This window comes from Chaetura pelagica, unplaced genomic scaffold (genome assembly GCF_000747805.2).
Source record: "Chaetura pelagica isolate M959 unplaced genomic scaffold, ChaPel_1.0 scaffold13, whole genome shotgun sequence".
Lineage (NCBI taxonomy): Eukaryota > Metazoa > Chordata > Aves > Apodiformes > Apodidae > Chaetura > Chaetura pelagica.
In genome coordinates this window covers 1,968,821-1,976,397 of record NW_009954543.1, presented here as the reverse complement: position 1 = coordinate 1,976,397, position 7,577 = coordinate 1,968,821, and positions in this window count along the sequence as shown.

Below are 7,577 nucleotides of genomic sequence, written 5' to 3'. Positions count from 1 at the left end.
CTTGCTTCATGAGTTTCTCAGCTTTGCGCACTGATCTTCAGTTGGTTTCACTGAATACAGGCAGCCATTGGCCACGTTTTTTTCAGGGCTTTGTTGAGACTGCTTTATGGTTTTTATTCTTCTTATCAGGATATCTACTAGTAGATTACAGTTGCTCAGCAATGTTTCTGGGAATGGATTTCAGAGGGCTGGATATCCAGTCTTTGATGTCTGCAGTGAAGCTGGACGCAGAGCTAAATAATGCCATCAAGTGAGGTGTGTGACACTGTTGTTAAATGTTCCATGCTTGAGGGCCAGGTGACCCTGTCTTCTGTCCATTCTCTGCCCCACAGCTGATGGTGCCTATGACTTTACAAGTAGATGCCAGTTATCTTCTCTATTAAGTAAGTAATTAAGCAAGTGCTAAAATTACTTGTTAGACATTATAATATACCCCAGAGGTCATGTGATATTTTAGATGAACTTTTGCACATTTTCCTTCCAAAGACATGATAAAAAATATTCACCTTCTCAGAAAACTATCCCTCACACCTATCTTTCTATGCAAACTCCCTTCCCACTTTCATGCTTTTGAAATTTTTTTCATCTGGAAATGCAGCATATGAGAAGGATGTGTCTCCTCATACATTTTTTTGTTGTGTAATTAGTGTGCTATGTTGGACTGCTCAGGACATCCTTCACCTTGATGTGAATAGCCATAGACTGACAAATGTAACACTCCTTCATGTACTACGGGTAAGGTAATTCTGCCCTGAGACAGAGGATGAGATTCAATGTAAATAAAAGTGAAGTTATGCATATGGAGAAAATGCAGTCCATTTAATGTGGTGGCCTAAATCTACAGCATACCTTTGCCATGCATATTGTGTGTTGTTCTGAGCACTTAATCTCTAAAAGGACATAACAAAGCTGGAAAATGTTCAGAGAGGTTAACAAGGGTAGTCAAGCATATGGAATAACATTGCATGAGAAACAAAGATGGAAGATTCGAAGCCAAAAGAAGAAAGTATTCTCTTACACAACATGTCTGGAAACTGTAGGGATAGTCTGCCACAGGATGCTGTGAATGGTGAAAGTTGATTCAGGCAGAGACTGGAAAAATTAACAGAATAGAAAGCCATACACCAAGGCCCACTAAATACAAATTATTTTGGATCTGGAAATCCCTGAACAGCTAGCTGTTGAAATGTGGTTACGTGAGTTTGCTCTCTCTTAGGTGCAGGTTGCTGTGCTGGACGTATCTGTGTCCTCATACACCGTGTCCACTATTAGCATTTATGTTAGAAGACTCTGTATTTCTAAATAAAATTACAGTTGTCTGGTGGCTAGAATTTCATTCTAAATTCCTGGCCAAAAGTGGAAAAACATCTTTGAGCCCCTTCCCTTTGAACCCGGCTGTTGGACCAGGCTCCTCCGTTTGTGCCTGGAGCCATGAGAAGCAAAAGACATACTCAATCTACAGAGGACTCCACTCTAAAATATTTGGGTTTGTGCCAACAAAGAACAAAAACACATTTTGAAATTTCTAGTGCTGCTGCAAAAGGAATGATGCATTGAAGTACAGGGTGCATGTTGCTTCCTGATGCCTTCTCTAAAAATCTCTCCTGTAAATGTGTTTTTCCCAAGTTCAGATGGAGGAAAGATCCAAAGCTTTGCCTTCTTCATTTCCCACTTTGCTTACAGAAACTGCTTTTGAAGAGGTAGGTGGCTGCTTTGGTCAACCATTCTGGAGGTATTAGGATGGGCTTTGGGACCCAGAATAAAAGAAAAGGTTATGGATTTTCTATACAATTGGATGTCACTTAGTTTGGCATGTTCATCCTGCACCTGGAAAGGTAGGCAATAAAACTGCAACCTGTTTTCTACCTAACATATGGTATCTAACCCCACTGGAGGCTTGTGCTTGGCAAGAAAAACACTGTGAGTTTGATTTAGGCACATACTCAATAGTAGTCATATGGTTTCCACACGCTCTGCTTTGGAGACAGGCCAGTGTGCACAAACAAGGGGATATATAATACCAGTAGTATGGAATTCTCTTCCTCTTTTCAGCTTTCACTAAAAATTAGGTGTCTTTGTTAGGGAACACAAACCATTCCTTCTGGCAAAATAATTCCCAAAACCCTGGCCTTCCATTCATCTTCCCTGCATCTATAAAATAAGTTATGAGGTCCAAAGGATCACAAAAAGGACAGGAAAACACAGTCATGTGCTGTCATTTTTATTCATGTTTTGTTCACTTCATTATTCACTTCATTATTTGTTTCAATATGTATTACCTGAAGTTCAGAATTATGTAGAGATCCTAAAGCAATGGCAGCTATGAGGGGCAGGCATGTTTGAAAAAACAAGCCATGTTGGACATCCATGTTTGAGTTTTCTCTGCCTCAGTTGACCTACCTGAATAGAGGAAAGCTGTATATGCCAGCTGACTTGACTGATGCATTGGAGGATTACATTGATGACGAAAAATGTTTTGAAGTTCCTGTCTGAAAGGCAGTGTATATTTGTGAGGTGTTATGGTGTTTAAACAATGAGTGATAACTCACAAGTTCAACTTATTCATTGGACTATGTAAAAGCAGTGCATTAACCTTTTGGATTGAATCACAGTTTCAGCTTGGGATGGATTAGAGATCTCTCCAAATCCATTAATACATGCAAGCATAACCAGACTGATGAATCTATTTACTCAAGAGAGAAGCTGCCATGGTGTCATTGTCAGCGGGAGCCTGAAAGTGAGGAAACTGTGCCAAGGTATGGGTCAAGACCATGGTTACAGCTACTGTTAAACAATTCAACAGCTCAGCAGTTCTTCTTCCTCTTTGTTTAAAAGCAAATGGCTACCTGAGATAGGAACTGGAGCACTGGGGTAGTATATTATTTAATGCTATTTCGTGTGTGCCTTACTGACAAGAGCTTCAAATAATATGCACTTTTCTTCTATCCTTGAATTTGAAAGTATCATCCATTTCAATTACTGCACTTGAATCTGGGGGTTTTCACTGAATTGACAGGAATGTTGTCAATAAACTGGCCAAGATTTAGCCATGAGCATTTTGCAGACTAATTGTGAGCTATTTGGACACAGGACAGTTTCTGTAAATTCTTACACTGAAAATCTTGGCTATATTTGGGATATGTGATTCTGGACCCTAAGAAATAATTCACCAGCAGTGAAGAAGCTTCCGAGTAGCCCTGCTGTGTGAAGTGCTGTGGCTCCTGAGTGCTCAGGTAGAACAACTCTCTTGAGGTCTGTGGGCTGCAGGAACAGCACAGTACCAATGTAAGCATTCACTGACTGAACACTAAACCCAACCCATTTGCTGGCACTGGAGCTTGTCTCAATCACACCATATTTCTGAGGTTGGATAGAGATGTCAACATCTAAGAAATGTTGCTCAAATAATGGGTTGTCATGGAGGGTGACACAAGGCCTCAAGGTACTGAGGATTTTTTTGTGTTCTGGTGAGATTTCAGGCACAGCCCTGTCACCACCTAAGCTGAATATCTGTTACTACACCTCCTTCGGGTAGCACCCTTGTCACATTGCTGAGGTGGAAAGAAGCACAAGGGCCATAAAGCGAAATTTTAAATATGGGATAATGAAGTAAGGTTGTTAAACTGCATTTGAGGACTAAATTTAAGCTTGATTTACAAGACAGGCTGGTTATCTGTTGGTCTTGGCATCATCCAATATCATGGTTCGACACTTTTTGTCACAGATGGGCCCCTATGACAAGAGCAAATATGAAAAGCAGCCCTAAAGAGCTTCTGCAATGTATATTATTTTATGTTCTAAGTTCTGAGACTATTCCCAGTGTACCATTAAGGCTTCCATTGCAGGGGTCCAAGGCAGGCAGGTGCTTCCGGACCAGCCACTGTGTCCTTTTATGTTAACAGATCTGTAAAAGGAGCAAGGGGTACAGGTGCTGTGTAAACCCCAGGGCTCAGGAGGACCCCAGGGAAGAATGATCTGGTTTTCTGATGCAAACTAGCTCCAGGGACTGAAGGTGTTTTTCTTGGCTCACATAATATGGGGATTCTCCCCAAAAGCCAAATCCATGCCTCTTTTTATACACATTATATTCATTCTGGCAACTTTACCAAGCCTGCAGGTTGTGGGAGGTGGAACTCTTTCCACAGCATTGAGCACTTTCACCCCTTGACACACTCCTCTCTCGGGTTACTTGCTCTCTAGAAGGTGACACTACAGGTTCTGTTGGTGAATGGGTATTGCTAAATACACTGTACAAAAGTGTGTATCTGGAACAAGGCATTTCAGCATCTCTTTTCCCTGGACAGTCAAGCAGAAGTCAGAGTTGTGCATGTGTGTGAAAAACAGCAGCGCATGGCGGCAGCATGAGATGAGAAAGGGATCTTCCACAGTTCTATTAATCAACAAGAATAACATTGACATTTGGCACTTATCCGATGCCTTTCAGCTGAGTATGTTAGAGAACTGTGCAAGGACAGAGTCTCTCTCGGAAAGGGTTGTACTGAGAGACTAAGAAATTTGCTGGACAGATGAAAGTCATGTAGACAGCCCTTCTTATGCATTCCTGGATTGAGGGGTGCATGTATCTGCACTGAAGGCTTGGGCTCTTTCTCCTAATGCATTTAATAAAGAACTTTCCAAATGTAAAGTATCCCCACTATTTTTTGTTCACTGAACAGAGAAGATCATCCCAAAACGCATGCATGCTGATACTGTGAGAAGTAAAATCGCAAAAGGTATTAGTGCTGTTGAAGTAAAAAATCTCCTTTTTTTTTTTTTTTTGCTTTTAAGAAGATCCATACATAAAGCTCTCTCTACTTCAGATATAAATATGGTTACAGATTTTCTACTGGGAGAGAGCAGCTAGCATCAGGGAACAGGACCAGGAAAGCTCCAGCCCTCCTTTGCTGATACATCCCATTGCAGTACACCTCTCCTGGCCATGCAACACAGAGGAAGCCATGTACAGAGGTACTTGGCTGTACACCTTCAGTATTACAAAAAGATTTTGCAGTAATTTTGCTCTTATGGCTGACAATTGCAAATACAAGCTGCAAACGACAGCTTGGGATAGTATGTAGTGCATTATTGTGCAGGGCTGATGCACAGTGTTGCCTCTCAGGGCAGCAAAGGGACTACCACAAGCTGGCGTTCACCCTCTTCCACCATGGGACAACTCTCTGTTGGAAGGTATTTGCAGAGAAAATTTCTATTTCATTGTCATCTTATGCCAATGTGGCTTCAATATGGTGAATACACTGAGGGGCACTGCTACCTTTGCAACTTGCATTTACAGAAACAGAAATATTTCCAGAATAGCATTATTTTACATATGAAAAGGTTTCATGTGAACAAATGTGAAGTGCCTTTATTATCTGAGAGATCGGAAGTCACTTTTCCCCATCCTTTCCCCTGCAAAGATCACCAATGCCTGTGAAGAGGACAGCAGCTACCTGTGGTGGGGTGTGAGGAGGCTGCCCAGGCAGGTAGGGTGGGCAGTGTGTCCTTAAGGCACAGCTCACTCAAGCAGCCTCTTCACCAGCTGGCTCAGTCGCTTCACACATCATACTTGTGCTGAGTAGTCTGCATTTCAGGCTTTGCTTGTCCTTGATGGGGACTAGGGAGTGATTTTGAGGCTTGATGGAGCACTAGTACTTAAGTGGCTTGCCCAGAGCTATTTAGGAAGCCAGAAGATAAACTGTAGACAGCAATCAGCAGATCTGATCTAGTCACCAGAACCACTTCTTTTGTTCCCAATAGCTGTCACCAATTTTTTTCTTCAGTACTATCTACATGGTGTTTAAGTAGATTTAAATAGCCTTTCATAGACCTTTCATAGCTTTCCAGACGTCTCACCTTGTTTACTAGCTTTGTATCTAGATGTTAAGAAACTACCTTTTAGTTGCCATATCTCCTAGTCTTTCTGCTCTTTGCTGCCATTCTTCCTCATAGCAAAAATGTTCTTTATACCACTTTTCAGAACAGCATTCTCCATAAAATAATTTTTTTGCTGCTTCCTCCAGGATTGTCCCTTGTGGACAACACTGTTCTGATGCATATATTCTTAATTTCTTGCTTCATGTCCTGCTACATTCTTTTAGACTGTCCTGGTTGCAATGTTGCTTGACACTTCTAAAACTCAGCTTCAGGTGTTACTGCTTTTGGATAAATCAAGTTCCAAGCACTTTCATAAACATATCCTAACTGTACATCTGTGGGAACTGTGGGATTACGTTCTGCATTGCCTAACAATTCATATTACAAGTACCTTGCTGAAGAGTTTAGTTCTCACTTTACTTTTTGGCACCAGCACTGTAAGTGCTGCGAGGTGAAATCTGTACTGATAAAGAGGGGTTGAACAAAGCCAGTATCAGAAGCTTGAGTCCTGTGAGCTTTTACAGGACCATAATTTAGCTTAGGTGAGTTAAAAATGCCAGTGCAATGGGACTCTCAGCCCTGACATTGATTTTATCCGCAGTGATTAGGGAAACCCTATCATTTGGGCTATTTTGGCACATTAAGCACTTTCTAAAGCTAAATGAATCTCTTATCCCCATATAGCTCCTCTCTGTGAATCTGCTCTGACCAGCTGCTTGTATTTACTGCCATGCAGTCTGTCCTATTTACGCTTCAATGTGCTCTGTTTTGTGTAGGAGATTATTTTTCTTCCATGTTAAAGAGTTTTTTGCTCTTGAGGTCTCATTAATGTGTTGTTTCCTGACACAAACTCCAAAAAACCCCAGCAAAGAGTGCAAACCTAGTTTCTCTGATGACAAAGTCCAAAATTAATATGAAAGCAGCTTTATTTTTATTGGAAAATATAGAGGGATGTAATACAACAGATTAGGCAGTGACATGTGAGACAAACAGCCTAATTAATAGCTCATCATTCCAGGGATTGTGTCAGCAGATGTAGTTATTTTTTGTGACATTTATTAAAGCATTTGCTGGTGGCAACTCAAAAACATCTTAAATAGCAGACATTTTACTTTTTAACTGATTCCTCATGCAGAAGTTAAATGCAGATACCAAAGGGAGAAACCTAGATTTGAAGTGAGTTTCATAGGAGTGTAAACATAACCCTGAAAATCAGGCCATTTCCTTACAGACCACAATATGAAATAGGGTCCTTGATGTGAATGACCTCTGGAGGAGAGAGTTACCCGCTTTGGTTTCCCCACCCAAGGAGCTGTGGTCAAGCCAAAGAGTTCTTCAGCATAGGAGGGTTTGAGGTCATATTCTGTTCCTCTGTTTCTTGTTAACATCATTGTTTCTCTTCCTGCCTTTACCCATGGAGAGCAGACTGGCTGAGTGCTGTTCAGCCAGGGTGGAAGAATAACCATTTGGGAATGTACACACTTGTTAATGAAGAGGGATTTCAAGTATGGAGTTAACAGGCTATTACTGGGGTATCCAGTAAGGGTCATACCCATGATCCTATAATATTTTAAAGATAAATGTGTACTGAATTCTGTTCAACCTCCTTCAGTGACACGGGCAAACCCAAGGAAGTCTGAGTATATCCCATCACAAATAATTACTATTCTACTCCTTATAAGGAAAGAAGGGGCAAAGCAATG